Genomic DNA, 19,364 nt, shown 5'->3' on the forward strand with positions numbered 1-19,364 from the left:
TCAGGCATTCGGCACATAGCTGTCAAGAATTCTAATTGAGAATCTGAATGAATGACAGATATGCTTGCCTAGAAGCAATGGGTAGGTATATAAGATCATTTTTAAGATGTACTTTTATTTTCTGCTCATTCCACTCACAATTTAGATAGTCCAGATGATACCATTAACTAGCTATATAAAATTGGACAAGAAATTTAGTGTCTTTCCATATACTTAAACAATGTATTCTTCTGTTTTTTATTCTCTCATTTTAGAGAAAAACACATTGACTTTACAAAGGGTAGAAATTAGCATCCTTACTAAAATCACAGACATGCAGCCTAGCTCCAGAATTCAATATTCAAATAAATTCTTAATATAAATGAAGGGCATTTGTTAATAAAACATTTATTTCATAGTATAAGGCACTGGTTAAGAGTTCTTACCCTCAAGTCCTTGCAGTCAAGTGAAAACAAAGACTCCAAACTTTATTGTGACAATCAATAGTCGAGGACCAGGAATTAAAGTTGTTTTGTGTAATATTCTAAATGGAAGAAAAGAGAAAACCTCTTGGGCTTATAAAAAAGAAACTGCCAAAGCACCTGGAATAAATAAGCATGCTCCCATTGGTCATTTGTGTGGGAGTAGCCAGTGTAGGGAATATTGGGTCAAGCTTATGTGAACAATTCTCCAAGCAAGTGTACGCTCGGCTTGGGTATTGAAAACAGCTATGGGTATCCTAGAGGGGTTTAAATGCATTCAGGGCCTTCCTATTCTCTTTACAGCAAGTTCTGAGTAGAACCTCTCTTCATTTATTATGCAAATGCTCAGAATTCTCTAGCAGGCACTATCTAATGGGTCATGGGTGGGAAATTAGACAGGATTGCTGTCATTCTGGAGCTCAAATGCTGTAAAATATAAAGGGTGAAGGTTCAGGTGAGGTGGTACAAATGCTAACAGGAACTTTACACCACACCAACTTAGGGAGCCAGGAATCGCTGTGGAAGAAATATGGGGTTTGGGTTGGACAGCAGATAGATGGAATTGAACATTCATAGTTCAGAAAGCTGGAGTCAATTCCAGATAGAAGATTGAAGGTTACAAAAAACTGAAGAAAATTGGAGACAACGAAGCAGAAAATAGCAGGGCTGACAATGAGTTATCTGGCTTGTGTGAAAAGGCACAGCTAGAGACAGAAGTTGAGGAGATTTTTGAACAAATAAATTGATGGAGGAATGACATTTGATTAGTTAGCATAAGAACTTTATTAGCAGTAGAAAAATAGAAGGAACATGTGGAAAGGGATTGCTAAAAGGATTGTCTAGTCTTTTTCTGGAGAGTGGGCATTAAATTAACTAAGAAGATCTAGCAACTGATGCAGGAAAAATATCAAATCAAGAGACATGATCCGTCCCAGAAGAACATGTCTCGAAGTGACAGGGACAGGATGTAGCTGCGGCCAAAGAGAGGAAATGCATTGCATGTGAACAGGGCTAGCTCCAGCAGTGGTTGCCTTGTGAAAACTGATTTCTAGTGTGGCCAAATATTCAAGAGAAACTGGAAGTTCATATTTTAGATTGGAAAGGAATTCAAATTTTAAGAAAGCAGCGGATTTCAGCATTTTGTGGGCCAAACCAAATAGGTCTGCAGGCAGTTGGTGGGAGACCTGTGATGATTGCTTAGGAGCCCTTAAAGCAAGGTGGAAGAGGGAAAGTGCTCACATTTGAAAAGAAATCAAAGCAAGGCTTGCTAGGAATAGCAAAGACCCATGTGGAAAAGCCACAACTTGCTTGATTATTTGTTCAATGTCTGTCTCAGCAGACTGTAAATGCCTGGGGAGAGGAGACCCTCCCTGTTTTGGTCCCCACTACCTGTGCAGTGCCTAACATAACACAGTATGCAATAATTATTTATTAAATACACGTTATTCTTGGAAATGTACTCTTAAATTTTGTGACAAATGCTAACTTCTATTTTTTCTTTAGATGTAGGAGAAGAAAATTAATGTGTGGATAATTATACTAATGATACAATTTTAATATATATGTGATATCATTAATACATACCCTTTTGATTTTAGCAGAACACTTGCATGTAAAATACCCCCAAATCCTCAGTGTGTAGCCTGCCCAGTGTGGAACCTCTGAACAAATTGTTATAACAATGCTCCTCTAACCCAGAAGCTTTGTCACTGACTCAATGAATTCTGAACTCAATGTGGCCCAAAAGAACTACTGTGATCTGGGTTTTGAATGTTCTTTCAGGTCTGTCTTCTTTTTTTCTGTTTTCCAATCTTGAGATAAGTGAATAGGTGTGTGGTTCTTGGTTGCTGAGAGCTGCTTCAGTGAAGAATGCGTAGAGCACACCTGTTTATAACCAACAGAGGTCAAAATCCATAATAGCTAAATCTTGGAAGTGGCCTAGATGTCAATTAGCAGATGAATGAATAAAGAAAAATGGAATTTATACACAATGGGCTTCTCCTCTGTCACAAGAAGGATAAGCTCAAGTCATTTGCAGGAAAATGAATGCAATTTGAGACCATAATGCTGAACAAAACAAATCAGATGCATGGTTTAAATATCACATGGTTTCTCTTACACGAGAGATGCAAAATATAAATATAAGTAAAGAGCAGAATAAAAGATAGATAAAAGGAAATAAGGAGATAGAGCTTTTGCAAAGAGAAAGGCAGTCAAGAGATGGAGGGAGAGTGGAGTGAAAGGAGTGGAAAAGGATAAAAAAGAAAGGTGATGTTCATGTGTTTGTGCCGACTACCTATGGGGAAAGTGATCACTGTGTACTACACACATGTACTAATAAAGAAAAACTGAAACAAATTAATTGACAGTGGTCACAGAAGGCGAGCAGTGATAAAAATGTGAGATTTCTTATCAGATGTCAGAACAAACCAGAGGAATCAGTCAGAGGCTCGTGATAGAGTTTAGGGCTCTCAACTTCAGATATGTGTGTATCACTGGTGTCCCAAAACAGAGTTGTGTCTACCTGCCCTTTCTCTGTACAAAAGAACTGGTAAGTAAGGAGAAATTATTTTTTTAAAGATTTTTTATTGTTTGGAGTTTCCTTCACCATGTTTCCCCCAGTTTTATAGTTAAATATTCTGTTAGTGAATACAGTAGGCAATATTCATATAATAAGGGCATAAGCTAAAAACTTTGTAGGGGAAAAATGTCTTTTATATGCTAAATGTTCTTTACCCAGTTGACATGCTAGAGTAGGGGTTCTCTAATCATGGACTAATGAACACTTAAATTAGAATAAACCACAATGCTTGCTGAAAACAGATTCCTACAATATACTATAGGTATCATGAATGTAAATCTCTTAGAGCCGCTCAGGATTTTGCATTTTTATAAGGTTGCCCTCAGGATGCTGATGCTAAGGAAATTTGAAAACCATTCTTTGAGGATATACGGTCAGCGGAGGAGTGGCACCGTTTACTATCAGTGGGTGGTCCTCCTCTCTTTCTTTCCCTTTTTGAGCATGGAGCCAGTGCCATAAAAATGCTACCCCCTGAAGTTCGGCCGGGGAGTGTCTGTGCACACACCTGCATACCAGATGGGCACATGTGCACAGCTCGCGCTGCTGATCCAACTTTGGCACATGTCACGGGCCACTTGCTTAATTCAGAGTGAACTGAAAGGATGAGGATTTCACACTGAAATAATGAGTCATTTTCTTTCCTTTTTTACTCTTTCTCTGTGCTCCCTTTGATTTGCAGTCGTTTTCTTCTCATATTAAATACCGAGGAATAAACAATTCATTGAGCTGATGGCCTGGCTTTGTGAGTGCAGGCCACTTTGTACAGCGAGCATCAAGGGGGTGGTGTTGCTCTCTGCAGGGATAGTCAGACCAGGTTTCCTTTTCTTAGTGGAATCAGTTTTTTTTTTTTTTAACAAATCATTTCACAATTTAAAGTTGGCCAACTAACGAGTGTAAAAGTATGCAGAACTGAACTCAAATCAGATCTGAAGTTCCAAAACATTGTATTTTTTCTTGTCTTTCTTATTTTTCTCCTAATGCAAGTGATGTAAGTATCAAATAGACAGTGAATCCCAATCACCGAAATAACATACCAATGGGCAGCCACGTAGTCAGGAAAGCAAGAGATCCGTCTAATCTGCCCCACCCCCGTACACTGTGTTGGTTTTCCCACATATTGTTGGCATCAGAGGCCAAAGAGCCCTGTGTTAGAAATGAGGCAGGGACTGGAGGTTACATGTAGCTCAGGGTCAGATTGCTTGGCGTTCATGTGTAAGCCCTGGATTCAATCCCTCGTGGTGTACAACAGCAACTGGACACACAACACAGACACAGACACCCACACAAACACTCACACACATGAAATGGGCCAAAATCATACATCTTGGGTGAAGGGGTGAGCTCGGGGTGCCTGTTATTGGACTCTTAAAAAAGAAAACTTGCTAACTGTTGAAGTATGAAAGTGAAATAGGTTTCCACAAGATTTTTTTTATTATTTTAAGAGGAATAAAAAATAGTAAGAAAATTAGAAATGATACAGAATTTCACTAAACAAAATGATAGAAATTCAACAATGGTTGTTATATGGCGTATTGTTGTCTTCAAATTAGGTGTTCAGATTACCAGAGAAAAGCATGCTAAATTGGTCAAAAAAATTAAAAAAAGGAAAAAATTTAAGCATTAACTGCTCCTTTCAATAAACCAGTCCACAAGATATTTTAAAAGAACCACTATAAGATATTCTGATTTTTAGAATGAGTTATTGCAGTGGGCACACACACACATACAAGAGAGACAAGAATCTATACATAGAGTTTCTTACATTATTCGAGCCACCCTACTAAGCGCTTTGACAGAACTAGTTCACTGAACTTTGTAAAAACCCCATAAGACAGTATTCTCCACTTCAGAGGTGAGTAAACAGAGACTCTTCAAGGGTAATGAACTTACCCAAAGTTGCCCAGTGGCAGAACCAGGATGTGACTCTTGGTCATCTGTTTTCAGACTTCATGCTTGTCACCACTGATCTGTAACTGCTGGAATAGATAGAGGGAGAAGCACTGGTTTTTGGTGATTAAGGAATTATATTGAAGAAAAGAGAACATGGAAATATTCTAAAGAGAAAGAATTTAAGTGCTAGTATGAATGGACCAATCTGGATTGCCACAAGTCAATCTCCCTATTTTAGGACTGTGTGGTTAAACCTGCCTTTTACTGCTAAGTGTGGTTGGGAAAAATGCAGCAGTAGTCAAATTATTGGTGTGATATCTCTGTTGGTTTTGTCCAGCAATGCTACTTTGAAGCCAGCCTATGTAAGATGGTGCTGTGTAAAGCTGAATAAGCCTGGATGGTCTCCCTCCATCTATCTGCCATTAAGTCACTGGAATATGGTTGCAGTTCATCTCCTTTCTTGGTAAACAGGGATGAAAATATTGAGTATTTGTTAGTCACTCGTGAAACTCCCCTTAAAGGTCGAGGCAGAGACTGTCACTGGCTTTTTATTCTTTTGAGGATCCTCCTGTCCAAGTCTTCATTAATGTTTGCAGAGCTCCTGCTTTCTTTTGCTGGAAGGAGATATTGCCTTCCATGGAGAGTTGGCCATAGGCGTGGAACTGTGGCAAAGACACAGACGTCCAAAGTGAGCAGTTAGCCCTTCCACAATGTGTGTTGCATAACCTGGCTTTGTGGTCTTCATAATAGACCCAGAGACAGAGCCAGCAAGAAATTCTATTTGGAGTCTTTTTATTCTTGCCACAGCAAAACCTCTCAGAAATTTGTCCTGTGTGTACCAGGTACTGTGTGCTTGAGCAATGTCTGGCTGACACTGTGTTCGTCATAGTTTCCATGAAAGGGCACTGGCGAGCCTGTGGAATACACATCTGCTTAGACCTCACACACAGGTGACTTTGTGCTGTTCCTTGGCTATGAATGGGATACTCTTTTGATATCTTTTGGGCTTATGCTTTCATAGTAATTTCTAGGGTGAGAAATAACACCTCTCTTTTTTCCTTTCCAGATCTTTATCTTTTACCTCTTCTCAACATTTTCTTTGAGTTTTCTACCTTTTCCTTTTCTTTCCCACATTTTTCATTTTCTCATGTCAAAATTTTGGAATAATGAAAAAAATCTACAGCACTGAATAAAAATAATTATTCTCTGTGTGAAAAATTTTAAGAATGAGAATGAGACCTTAATAGCTTTTTTCATTATCAGAGTTATGACCAATTAATTGTCACATTGAATTCACTCATGTCAGGAAACTTCTGATAAAATAAAGAGAATCAATTCTGTATTATCAGATATTAAAGGAATAAATAGATAATTTTCTCTCCCTCTTTTCTGATTTTATATCATTAAAGCTCCTGAAGAAATTATTTCAGTTATAAATTGAGAGCAGAATGCTGTTGAAAACAAGTACACTGAGTATATCACAGTTGGCTTAAACAAGATTATATGCAGCAGCTTGCACTAGAGATTTACAATGACAGTGTGATACTGTTTTACCAGACATACCTCCTTATCAGAGCATTGGTGAGCCTCTAATTCATTAGAGTGGCAACAGGTTTAGCATAATGTTTGACTATGTAACTCACCAGCAAGTAGCTTCTTCTGTCTTAGGAAAAATAGGGTATGTACATGTCATGCCTTAATCTCCATGCCAGATGATGAGCTAATGGGAAAGGAAGGGAATAGGAAGAGAAAGGAACTCCTGGCTTTGTAACACGTTTCATATCTGTAACATATTTCATATTGTTTTCAATGGCGGGAGCATGCTTTCAAAACACAAATGCCACTGGGATCTATAAACCAATCATGAGGTCTGATTTTTGTTCTTTCACATAGTTTGGAAATTTAGGGAGTCTTTGGAACCCAGAAGCAAATGCAAAGTTTTGAAATATGTGCAATTCTTAAGGGAAAGTCCAAACATCCAATTCAAACTAGCTTGGTGCATTAATGACTTGTGTAATAGAAAGATAAACTCGAAGCTTTTATAGGCAAATGGTCACAACTAGGGACCATACTCATAAGCGAAATAAATCAAACATACATGTGCAAGCACCGCATTGTTTCTCTAGTGTAAAGCCTGAAAGAGTTAATCTAGGAGATATGATAGACATTGAGAATTGATAGGAAAGAACTCATAGGTAAAGGATAACTGGGATATGGGAAAAGAGAAGGGAAAGAAGGAGAAAGTTTGTATATATGTATATGCAGGATAGTTAACACGGGTGTTCTACTGTCCTGTATTTCCTTGCTGAAAGAAACTGTCAGTGAGTCATTGGTTGATTAGCTTTGTATGTCTATAGGTGTTTTCATGAGAAACTACATTGAAGATATCAATATGTAATACAATAAGCATTGTTAATTCCCTACCACTCTGTTTGTAACTCTGTAATATCTGTACTGATCCTATGCTATTTTGTAAACTGTTGTCGGTCTGTTAGTATTTTCCTCCTTTAATTTCTAAAATTAAAAAAAAAAAAAGAAAGCGGGGAAAGTAGTTACAGACAATACAAAAACAAATGGGTGTGGTTCTGTTCCAATGAAACTTTATTTACAAAAGCAGCTGTCAGGCCAGATTTGGCCCACAGACCATGGTTGATGGCTGCTGCTGCAGTCACATGGCATGGGAGTGCAGTCACTTTGGACCCTGCTTCCTTATACAGTGTAATATTCAGGGAGTCCTGCCACATTTGCAATGGTCCGGTGATTCTATTAATGATCCAGTTCAGAGAAAGGGAATAAGCTTTGTCTCACTTGTTACTACCAAACAATTGGTAGAAAACGCCTGTGTCCTTGCATTCACAAGGATTCTGAGGCTGTCGGACTAAGCAGAAAAGTGTGTCATAATCAGTTAGTAACATTTAACATAGGCAAAGGGGATGGAGAAGCATATCACGTTTTTATCAGTCCTGCTTTAGAGTGTAGGACGGACTCAGCTTCATCTTCTTTCCTGCACAGTCTTTCTGATGTCTATTTATCTCAATTCTTTTTAAGTACCTAGTAAAGGTCCAACATTAGCTAAGGTGAGATTCAACACGCTTACCTTTTTTTTTCAATTTTTAAAAGAAGTTTAAAAGTAAGAGAATTATTTCAAATGTTTTATCAGGTAGAGTTAATCAGAGCTAATCTATCTTATGAAATTGGATCATACATCCCTTCATGATGTGACATGGTCTGACAAATATATCATTAGGTGATTTTATCTTTGTGCAAATATAGTAGAGTGTACTTATGCTAAGTAGGACAGCTATGGCATTCTTGGGCAATATAATCTTGAGGGATGAGGTCCGTCATCAAAATGTTGTTATGTCCTATATGAGTATGGGTTCAAATGAGATACTTGCTACTATTTGGCATATGAAATGGGCTGGCAATGTTTATATTTTAAAAGTCTCTCTTTAGCTCTCAGTGGTTTGGCATATGTGTTTTCTGGGGTGTATGCTCCCTAACTTTTCTAGTTAATTTAATTCTTTCCTTTTCTGAGGAAGGCCACTGCCATTTGGGAAGCCACCAGAGGAGGGAGGACACTAAGTTGGCTGTTCTAGAATCTTGCATGCAGATGGGTAGGCACCACCTGCAGCTGTGCTAGGAAACAGTTGTCCTTTTTGAAGACACCCTCACAGAAGGGCCGTGGGCAGCTGTTAGGATTGGATGACCATTGTTCAGGGGCCAAAGGGAAGGAAATTATATCCACCGGTGTCTCCACATTGATATTTAATTATCCCCCCAAGAGGAAAAGTATGAAATTTCTCTTCAGAATTCCTTATGGATCATACTTAAAATTTTTTAAATTTATTGCAATTGTCTCCCCAGTGGGCATGTGATGAGGAGAATTAAACCCATCGTTCCTTTAGTGACCTTTGAGTTTCCACTAGCGTTTTTAGTATATGTGCTATTCAAGCAAGCACTTCGCTAGTGTTAAAATCAGTTAATTTATTAACTTTTTCTGAAAAAGTAAATAAAAATATAAAAGCATGTTAAAAATCTTTAACAATGCTTTCTTTCTAGTTGGTCTAGAAAGCTTTGACTTATCAGAGAATGAAGTATGAGAAATGAGAAAAAGAATGGGAAGAGAAAAGAGAGAAGGCCTAGGGTGGCCTCAGGGAGAATTTTGTAAATTCCCTGAAATTTATGCAACATTTTGCATGTGTGCATGTGTGTGTGTGTGCACATATAATATCTATTTGGGGATTCAATATTAGCTTTTCAATCAATATTAAGTAAGTCAAGGTTTTATCAGCCTCAATAAGTTCTGGAATTGCTAGGTTCAGCTTGAGGACTGAGGCACTGTAGGGGCGAAGGGAAAATAAATATTAACTAAGAAACATATTTTGTAATTTGTAAATTTGCCCAGGTGCAGACCCGTTCATGGCTGCATGATTTTAGGTTTCAGAATTCAAGAGGAACAATGGCATCCAAGGCAGGCTTTTCTTGGAAATCCGGTGACATATGACTGCTTCCCTCTTTTTCTGTTGTTAAGAGAACAGCTGGCACACCCTGGAGAGGCCCTGACAGTGAACGATAGCCCAAGGACAAGGCACCAGCTGAAAGCCAGCTTGGCTGCAAATTAGAGTATAATGGCAGAGCTGCTTCTGCTGTGAAGCGATTTGCATCAAAGCCTACCGACAATGCACGTTCTGTGAAGCGGGCATTTGTAAGAGAAGAAAGCCAGAAGTACTGCATATCTAAATAATTCAGAAGGTTGCCAAAGGAAGAGGAGCAGAACTGGGAGACTCATCTGTTTTTAGTTTATGATATATAGAATACTCATTTTACACCCAAAGAAAATTCATGTTTAGCCTCTAGTAGAGTTATATCAAATTCACCTTCATGTAATTGCTAGTTGCCTCTCCTTCTGTACTCCCACAGTGCTTTGCTCATGTCTAAATCACAGGACAAATGAATGCAGGACTTAGACATTTATTTCATTAAGTCATGTATTTAGATAGGTGTGTTTTTCCAAAGGCCAGTTGCTGTGGTTTTCATATCAACACGCCAGCATTCTGTGAATCCATGTACATATAACTGAATCTTTTTAAAAAATGGCCAAACCTTGTGGAAGAACTCTGTCAATGCAAAATGTCAGAGAAGAGAGTCGAAAAAAGCTAAAAGAAATTTTGTGATGATGGAGACAAATGGTGAAGAATGCAAGTGGAAACAGTTGGAAAGGGGAAGAAACAAAAACCACGATCGTAGAAATCATCAACTAATACTGATAATAAATATGGAGAAGAACATGTGTTCCAACTATTAGTAAAATAATACACTATCCTGAGTGTAAGATCTGCACACCAAATAAATCAAGTGATTTGCTCACCTAAGTGTGAAGATCTGCTAGAATGTCAGGCAGATGTATGGTAACTTTTGGAGTTGGTATAACCGAACATCATCTGTTAGTTTCTTGGATTTCTTACACTGTTTAGAATCTGCTATGTTTAGCTCAGCTTACCATACAAAAGACACTAAGTGTTAAAAAAAGATCTAGCATTAAAATTCTTCATAATCAGCCTGAACCTATCCTTGGTTCTTCATTTTTCACTTTTGCCTGTGCAAACTTCCTGGCTTCCCCATCATCTCAAGAACCCATGTAGTGTTGCTTTCTCTCTGTTCTCTGCATTCCCAAATCGACTCTACCAATTTATGCTTCAGCACTGCCCAAAACATACTCTGTGACGTCTGTTGTCTGTATATTGATTTTCTTCTCCTTCATAAATTAGAACCCGTAATGTTTACTTTTCACTGCCTGCTTCACTTGTTCAAGACTCATTTTCCTTCTTTGCCAGAAGGAACCATGTCTTGATGTAAATCTTTAACTTTCCCATGTCACTGTAAATCTTTAACTTTCCCATGTCACAGGCAGAACATCCGTAGATAGATCCACCATGCAGATCTATTCTCATGGCAGAAATGGTGCACAACAGATCTGTGAACGTGTTAGGTGGGTGAAGAAACAGTTGTAGCTAGTACCAGAATTTGGGGTAGTTCCATCCTTCTTAGAGAGCTAATGTCTACGGAGATTTGATAAGGCAGGGGGTGGGACACTGGATCTAGTATCCTTAGTAAGGATCATATATTCTGCTCAACTTCCCTTTCATTTCCTGTTTTGTCAGTTGTACACTCAGAGTCAAAATATTGAAATTAGATTTTATGTGTTTACAACTGTTAGCTTTCTTTCTCTCAAGAACACAAAATACTAGGCATACGTAAATGGTCGTATAGAGATTTAGTCAGTTTTCTTTTATCATATAGCTCATTTTATATTGTATCAGCTGTTAGGTAGAAAACCTAAACTAATGATACAATTGTTACTATGTTTTCATCAGGAGCTTATTGATCTGGCAGACTTCAGCAGGTGGAATACATGCAATAAAAACTTGAACTGTGCATGTTGTTCACTTTCTAGTTCTTTTTATAGAAATTTAGTTTCGAAGTCTAAAGCATTCACTTAAAATAAATTTATTTCTATATGTGTCAATTAAAAAAGGATACCCAACTAAAAACCTGCTATATGAGTTCTGATTTTTCTGTCTTCTGAACTCTACTTTGGGACTAAGGAAACTTTTAGCCTCCACAGACTGTACCATATTTTTCTATAGTTAGGAGATGACGTAGCATTCATTAACCTTGTTTTCCATAAAAAATTCTAATAGCCTATTGAAAGAATAAAGAAAGGCAAGATTCAAGATCTCTGTTAGTCTGATAGGATTGTTCTGTGTGGTGGTGGCTTCCTAATAGCTTTATTATTAAACCATGTAAGCAGAAGCAAGCAGTATAGCTTAGAGAGAACTCAGACAGATCTGCTTTCAGCATGTAACTAAACCAGTGTGTAGAAACAAGTAATTAAAAGGACACAAAGCCCGTAATCAATTGCCCACCAGTTATCTTTGATTGCTCTTGCAAGGGACAAATTACACACAAGCCTCTCGCAAGCCTGAAGAAAAAGAGGTTCTATTATCTTCTATTCAAAATCATTTCTCTGCAAAGACAAGGGCATCCCTATTCTAGAACTCTTGGTTTAATTAAAAGGACACAAACATCAGATGATGTTGCAGCATATCAAATGTTTCCCTGTCAGTGCAATGGAGTGAAAGAAGCAAGAGGGGCGTGAGGAGGGGGTGCGGGGGTGGGGGTTGGTTGGAAGAATTTCTTTTCCATAATGACTGGCCTTTTTCACTCCGACCATCTGTTTTCTCATGGTGAAAAGCCCCATTGCTGGTATCTTGGCATAGCTTTGCATGTCTTTGTGCTTGAGGGACATTCAATCTTGCATCTGATACACACTGATCTGTGACACTTCCCAACAAATGAGGCTTTGTTCAAACAAAGAGACTCCCTGATAGGAACTGTAAACTTGGAGCTTGACATCCTGTAGGAAAGACAGGCTATGGCCGAGCTAGCACAGGAAATTCTCTCTGCAGTGCAACAGAACTGAAGGAGGTCACACCCCCGTGCTCAAGCTCTTTCAGATCTCCCCAGACGGCCTCTCATCTTTGCTCTCTGTTCAAATAGTGCAGCTCCAGAGCACAGCTTCTTTGGAGAAAGCAGCCATCTCCGTTTTAGGGGGAAGCTTGCTCTTAGTAACTATGGCATTTGCTGGCAGAATTTCTTTGTACAATGCACTCTCACAGTCATTAATCCACGTGCTATAATAACTTCCCAAGGTCCAAGTATGAACACTTATGAGAACAGTTTTGTGAATGCTAATACCAGTTTTACTTTCTCTCTCATCTTCTTCCCTCTTTTCTACAGTCTCCCTTCTCTCTTTTTCTGACTCTCTTCTCCCCACACTCTTCACCCAAAATTTTGATTTTGGGTTTCCAACTTCAAAGTTCATCCATCTTTTCGTCTGTGGTGCTTCCATGTCCCTTCACTACCTGGATTTAAGCCATGGAAGAGAAGATCGAAAATGAGCTGCTAAATATGCACTGTGCTTTGGGGAGAGTGTCAGAGAGGGCACCCATTGGGAAAATGATACTTGCCCTTGCAAGTTATAATTTAGAATCCTGTTAAAATGTAAACATCTTTAGACAGACTTTCACTTTCAAAAAAAGGTCCTGTTCCCTCACCTTGGCAAACTCCTGCGCATGCGCGAGGGCTTCAGTGTTAAACGCTCTCCGCTTCCCCTAGGCAGAATTAATTGCGCTTTCTTTGTGTTTCCAAGCACTTTGCTCCTAACTCAACGCCAGTGTATAGCACGTTGTAGTCTGAGCTATTTGTTTATATATCTATCTCCCCTACTAAGCTGTGAACCACAGGGCAAGGACTGTGTATTTATTATTCATTCTTGTATATTTCCAGTGTTTCCTGAAGTGCTTGACCCATAATAAGATCCCAGTAATATCATGCTGAATAAACAAATATTGTTGGTTAAACGCCGGTACACTTGGGAAGGAAGGAAAGGAAAATAAGGCAGCATAGGGAAAACTGGCTTCACTTACGTCTATAAATCTTTCCTTGGCTGGATTTATCATTTAGCTTTCTGCTTTTCACCATTTCAATAATGTTAAGCAGTGTTTGATTCAGGAATTGTATTAGACACAGTTTCTTGGTTTTCTGGATCAGTATTTTTTTTTAAACAAAGATATTTGAATTACAGAAAATTTAAGCCATCTTTCAAAGAATTCACTTCTGATTGCTTAGTAGCGATGGTACCAATGATCAAGGTGCTGGGTCCCAAATGGCTCTGAAGTTACAGGAGTAAAATAGTCTGGTGGAAACTTCAACTGGAACATTTCAGGAAGGTCAGTGAGCTGCAGAAGGGAGAGTGACTACAAAAGCTTTTAATCTCACTTTTCAGCTGGCTTGCTCTATCACTCATACCATTATGTAACTTTTCTAAGCCTTGAGTTCTGTACCTATGGGATGAGACTATTAACAGCAGCATTCCTCCATGGGATTTTATAAAGATTTACTAAACGTGGTTGTAAAACACTTGGGGAACATAAAGTACAGGATCAAATAATTATTATTCATAATTTTGAAACTGGAGCGGACAGGACTAGGAAAAAACAAGAGGAATCAAGATATATCATGTACAGCTACAAATTCCCTATAATGAATGTGACCATTATGAACACCTGAACTGTACCAATAAATTTAAATAAACTAAAAAAAAAAAAAGGTAACGGTGGGGAGAAAGCTGCAGTTGTATTGCATTTTATTTTATTTTATTTTTTTCCAGTACCAGGAATCGAACTCACAACCTTGCGCTTGCTGGGCAGGTGCTGTGCCACTCAGCTAAAGCCTCAGCCCCTGTATTGCATTTTAAAAGAGAATGGCTCAAGCTTATCTTGTCCTACTTCAAATCCCTTTCCCTTAGAGCTGGTAAATAATGTAACAGTAAAGTGATTGATTAAAGTTCAGTAGCACATTGGAATTCTTTAGAAACCAACTAGTAAGAGTGCCAGTGATCAGGAGGCAAAGAATAAAGTAACCTGGTTTATTATTAGAGCCAGGTCGAATGTTGCTATGTAAAACACAGAGTTCACAAAGGCCAAACACTTTTGGCTTTTGCCATCCCAGTTACTCATCCCATCAAAGTTGAAAAGTAGCTGAATCTATAAGTGATTATCAAAACATTCCACTTTTGTTGCTGCTGTTATTTCAAGAGAGTTAGCAAAAGAATAAATTCTGTTGAAGAGCAGTGAACAAATCTAATGAACCCGGAATTCAACCTATTAAAATGCCAGAAACAATTTCAAAGGTATTTTTAAGGACGATATTATAGAATCACAACATGTTTTTTGTCCCAGAGCAGTAGAAATGGTAAATTTAACGTGAACTTACTAAGTGTAACTCTCTTTAAACTGATTGGTAATATTAATATGGTTCTGCCTTTTTATATGAAGAGTTATTTGCTCTTCATTGTTTTATTTGCCATCCCCAAAGTCCTGTCTCACCAAGGAGACAGGAGAGGTTTAATAACTCTAATATGCAGATGAGGAGAAAAAGAGGAGCTGCCACATAAGTGACCTGCACTGGGAATCCTTTGGTGTCAATGGAGCCCTATGTTTTGATCAAGAATGCCACATTTTCCCACCTTGTGTGAAGGGGGATTTTTTTATTTAATGAGGTGAGCTCGGGGAACAATTTCCCCAGCACTTTCAAGAAGAAATATTGATTTTCCTTTCATACTATTTTTCAGAATCCTTTCCTCTTTTCCATTCTTACTGTCAGCCCTGAAGGTCAAATCTCATTACTTAACTTACTAGGGCAATAGTTCTCGATCTTGGCGTCACAATAAAATCTCTCTGGGAGCTTTAAAAAACACTGACATCTAGAATGGAATCTCAGAGGTTCTGATGTAATTGGTCTGGGATGTGCCCCGGGCATCAAGATATTGAAAGTGCCCCTAGTGATTGCAAAGTGTGGCCAAATGACCACAGCTCCTTCCTGCCCTGCCCATCCTGAGAGTCCCTCACTGAGGGGGAGTCTGATGAGCGGCATAGTCACTGACTCCTTGGTTTTACTGAAAGTATTTCTCGCCTCAAGTCTCTTTTATTTTTTGTTTTCTATTCTTACTATACATAATTTATCTCATGTGTTGGAACTAGGAGTGCAATAGATGATACATGTAGTAAAATATTAGTGTTATGTAAACATTTACCTAATCATGCTTTAATCATTTTACTCACTCAAAAATTTAGAAATCCTCTGTACTGCTAAGTTCCAAAACAGTCAGATTTAGCATTTAATATTCTTTAAATGCCATTAAAAGACAGAGTCTTGCTGTGTTTTCCAAGCTGGCCTGGAATTCCTGGGCTCAAGCAGTCCGCTTGCTTCGGTCTTCCAAGTAGTACTAGTCAATGACAGGTAACAATCAACAGGATGTTCAGTTTTGCAGGGTACTCTTCTGGAATGGCTTGTTTTGTCTTAAAGAGACTAAAGTAATATCTTGCACACTGAAGGCATTTAAAATGTTTTTCAAAGGTATTAAATTGTTTGGAACTTGGAAAACTTCCAAATACCCAACCTACAAATATTTGATAGTTTATAATCTTTATAGCTACCTAAAGGATAACGTGGGCCAAAGGGACCTGCCATTTTGTTTGAAAGGATGGAAAACAACTTCTGACAGGCTCGGTATCTCACGTTAAAAATCTTCAGTCTCATATTTACTGCTAGAAATTCATCTCAGAGAAATGCAAAGCTGTCAGTCAGGGTAATTTATTGCATGCTCAGTTACACAGACATTAAAAATAGTTAAATATCCAGAAGCCATTGAAATTCTTTAGCTAAAGTAGGTATGTACAAAGAAACAGAAGAAACAAATTATGCATTCAGAGAACAAAACATTTCAATATAAATTCCATTTAATAATACACACTTCACAGATCTTTGCAGATAAGACTATAAATATGACTGTTAGATTTAAGCAATAAACATTTTAACTCTGGCACATTTCAAACTCATATGCATTTTTATCTCAGATGTCATAAAACTGAATTGACCTTTTGTTTTTCAAGACAGGAAAAAAAGAAGAATAAATGATCAAGTCATTAAGGTTAAGTGTGACTATACCAGCAGATATGAGGTTCTCCCCGTCCTATATTTGAAGTGTTTGAAGTGACTTCTTAAAAAATTAATAATTAATCTATTCAAGGTGTTCTTTTGCAGGTGGTGAGGAAAGTCAATGTTAAGGGAAAAAAAAAAAGATAAGGATAGAGGACAAGTCCTGGCTGACTTAGGCACGGGAACAGAACACTTTGCAGACTGGGCTGCTTGTTACTTTTGCCCCCTCGCTGTAAATAGGTCTTTGTGTTCAACCATTTCCCAGAAAACATTGTCAAGGAATGAACTTTGGAGAAGATGTTTATGTGAATCGAATAGAATAGTGAAAATTTGAAGTTCATAACTAGATGGGGAGAAAGAGTGAGAGAGAGAGAGAAAGAGAGAGAGAGATTATTTCTTAGAGCAAGGTCAAAGTTTATCTTCTAGAAGTCCCATATTGTGAATGGAACACATTATTATTATTATTTTTTGTTTGAAAATTTTCCACTTGCTCTTGACTATCTAAATTTTATTTGTTCAAAGCGTATAGATGGCATTGCACTGTGATTAATGACAGATCCAGCATTTATACCACTGAAAGGTACAAATTCACCCAATGGTACAAATGGCTGTTTCTCTATCAGGCCTTTCTATGGCTCTCTGTGTGCCACAAATGTGCTCTGAATTTTACATGTGACTACTAATATAATCCTCAGAACAACCGTATCAGTTAGACACAATTCTTATTTCCATTTTATGAATGAAGTAATTATGATCCAGAAAGGTTTAATGCCTTGCTAATGGCCACAGCAGAGGCAAGAACTAAATTCAAGCTTCCTGACTTAGATCCAGGCTCATACCTTCAGGAGAGAAGATGTGGCTGTCACATTAGCAATCACACCATATCTTCCTTGCATTCTCTGCACTTTGCTTTTGTTATATAAGTCTAAGTAATATTCCCTTTTGAGGATAATAAGAGATGATGGTGCTATCCTGGCATAGGCGGAAAGGAATCAATCTAAAATTGTGGCAAAGGAACACCAAGAATTTGAATTGACTATAAAATTAGTGCAAAAGCCTCAAAGTGTTTTGGTCCTGGGCCTGCACTGATCTACTGGCTGAATGCAGAGCTGGTGGCTCAGGGAAAGGTACCCGGTGTGTTCAGGTGCAGCTTTATGAGAAGCGACAAAGCTATAAGTCGAAGACAGCACACTAAGGGTCATGGTGTTGCTGCAGGGAGTAGTTTCCCAAATACTAAATTCCTCTGTAACTCTCTAACCCTTTCTGAAGCAGAAAAAAGTATTCTAAGAATATTCCACAGAAGTCAGCTGTTCTCATACCTCAGTTTATATCCTGATTCCATGACTAGCTGATTTTATGACTAGTCTGGGTGTTAAATTTCTCTCAGTCACACTTCTCCTATTAAGAAGACAAAGTTAATTATAATACCTAAAATAGATGTATTGTAAGAATTACATAAGATAACACATATAAAGTACTTAATATGGTTCCCAGCACAGAGAGTGCTTAATAATACTTTTATATTTTTCCTCTCTTCCATATTTGATGGATCATAGTTTTGTATTTTATAAATATTTATCCAGATTTTATTGCCTGGATACTAGGATATACAAATATAAACAGAACAGATCCTCTGATTTTTGAGCATTTTGTGGATAGGTATAAACCAGAAACAGGAGTTCACAAATACAAATATTTTGTGATAATATATTGTATACATTTGTGTAGAACAACAAATGAAGCATAAATATTGAAACAATTTCTAACCAACTTCCCATAGCAAAAAATATAGCATTAAAGATGTATAGTAATGAGATAAGGTGCATTAGATATCTTTATACATTTCACTACATATTGATTAATAAGATGCATTAATTGTGGGGAGATATTGGTCAAAGAATACACATTTTCAGTTATAAACTTGTTATGGAGATCAAACAAGCACCATAGCAACTATAGTTAATAATAATATATTGTGTACATGAAGTTTGCTAAGACAATAAATCTTAAATATTCTCAGCACATACATCCCAAAATTTAACTATGTGAAGCGATGGTTATGTTCATTAGCTTGAGTATGGTAATCATTTCACAATGTGTATGTATATTGAGATATCACACTGTACATATTCTATAAATGCAAATTTCATTTTTTTATTATATCTCATGTAAAGATATATTGTATCTTTGTCTTTAATATATCCCATATGTTATATCTCTTACAAAGCTAAGAGAGAAAGATTCATTGACTCTTCTCTGTCCCGCACGACCCCATGACATTTCCGGAAGCTCAGTAGAAGTGCCAAGAGAAGGGTGCTGCGGCCAGTCCATGCACTGGACACCACACAGGGCGGGTGAAGATGGAGTTTATCCAAGAGATTGGCAAAGATCTTTTGATTTTTTCCCAAAGATTTTAAGTATCCATTGCAAAAAGTAAGCTTAATAGAAAGTAAAGGTTTAAAGTTTCCTTTATTTGTAGAAACAAGACACTTTGTAAGGATTAAATCATAATTACTAAGATAACACCAAGTTTCCTTGAATTGTACATTTTTCAATAAACCATCAGTTGCTGTACCCCACAATGTTATATGCTTCATACAAAGATATAACAGACTGAATTTAAATAGTTAAATACACAATAGTTAACTATATAGTGTCATGTGCACTTCCGTGGCCTCATGTCTCACTCTTTGGGCAACTTCTGATTCTAACTGTAGATGTAGGTCACAGTTTTGCACAATCTTAGCTTCATGCTGAGAGTGTTCTGCATCAGAATTCCTGATGTGCCTTCCCATTTTCTACCAGCCATAGCTCTACCTTAGCCCATGGATAAATACAATCCAGGAATATACTGGATGTTGATGACC

The sequence above is a fragment of the Chinchilla lanigera genome, unplaced genomic scaffold (genome assembly GCF_000276665.1).
Source record: "Chinchilla lanigera isolate Chin_1 unplaced genomic scaffold, ChiLan1.0 scaffold00017, whole genome shotgun sequence".
Lineage (NCBI taxonomy): Eukaryota > Metazoa > Chordata > Mammalia > Rodentia > Chinchillidae > Chinchilla > Chinchilla lanigera.